Source organism: Fragaria vesca, unplaced genomic scaffold (genome assembly GCF_000184155.1).
Source record: "Fragaria vesca subsp. vesca unplaced genomic scaffold, FraVesHawaii_1.0 scf0511507, whole genome shotgun sequence".
Classification (NCBI taxonomy): Eukaryota; Viridiplantae; Streptophyta; class Magnoliopsida; order Rosales; family Rosaceae; genus Fragaria; species Fragaria vesca.
In genome coordinates this window covers 96-1,218 of record NW_004441970.1, presented here as the reverse complement: position 1 = coordinate 1,218, position 1,123 = coordinate 96, and the positions used below count along the sequence as shown (strand labels likewise).

General features: G+C 37.2%; 1 non-coding gene across 1 annotated transcript; it reads left to right on the top strand.

Annotated features, from left to right (window-relative positions):
• Nucleotides 1-86: 86 nt before the first annotated feature.
• On the top strand, nt 87-714 carry LOC101309112. Its single transcript, XR_185426.1, has 2 exons — nt 87-139; nt 200-714. It is a non-coding gene; the product is annotated as an uncharacterized LOC101309112 (transcript).
• Nucleotides 715-1,123: the final 409 nt, after the last annotated feature.

Here is a 1,123-nt window from a genome sequence, read left to right as displayed (position 1 = left end):
GACATTCTTAATATGTTATTACCTCCATTTGTACTTTGATTATCTCTTATTGTCGTAGAATAGAGTCATAATGTAGAGTCGAAAGTTTTTGGTAGAGTTGTGCGTAAAACGTGTTAAACATAGAGGAATGATGTAGAAAATTGTCAAAAGCCGATTGTGGAGTCTTAGAGATGTTCTTATGATTCTGTAAAGCTTTTACATTGTCACAGATTGATTTAACTTCTCTGATACTTAGGTGACATGTAGAAGAGTGCCGAGAGGAGTGTTCCTGATGGACCTAGGGAAGCAAAGCAGCTGATCCACGAAGCCTAGTCCATGAATGAGAGGTCCAAACCAAGTCCAATATGGAGAAGAAGATATAAATTCGGCAGAATTTCAAGAATATCCAAGCCTTGCAAATCCAGATTAAATCGGGAGAATTCCTGTGCACGTCTGTCAACTTTAACGGACTCTCCAGGACAGCTCACAATGAATCAGAAAACGTGCCAGATATGGATAGAGAGCTACGGGAGTCTAGTTTCCGAATCAATTGGAATCACCTCAATATCTATTTTCTAGAGGGAGTTATGAAGTAATCATCAGACGGAGGTCATTCTGCCGAAATTGAGAAGAACTAGGAATCCTAAACCAACTTGGTTTAGGCTTTGTGGCCGACTTCTCTAGGGTTTTTCCTCTATATAAAACACGACTTCAAGAGCAGAAAAACATCATCTCTACTCTTGCAATTACATAGCCGAAACTCTACCAAACCCTATACAGAAAATTACTTAGCCGATTCATCCACCACAAACCATAAGAATCATTCCATCCTTCCACCGATTTTCCCCACACTTGCCGAACCTTTCAAGGTTGTAAAAGTGTGATTTTCTCATGGCTTCTTGTATTATTTTCTGTATAGTTTCGAACTCTATTGTAATATACTTTTCGATTTTGGTTTTATTTATCAAACATGGTTTTCGGATTTCTTTGTGATCTTTGATTGTTCTATGTTTTGATTTGTAACTTCTTGAATATATGATGATTTCGTGATTTAGGTTTTGGGGCAGTAGCATGTTCTTATGTGTTTTTGATTTCTAATTGATTAATTATCATGAATTCGTGCATCTAAATCAATCCTTGAGGT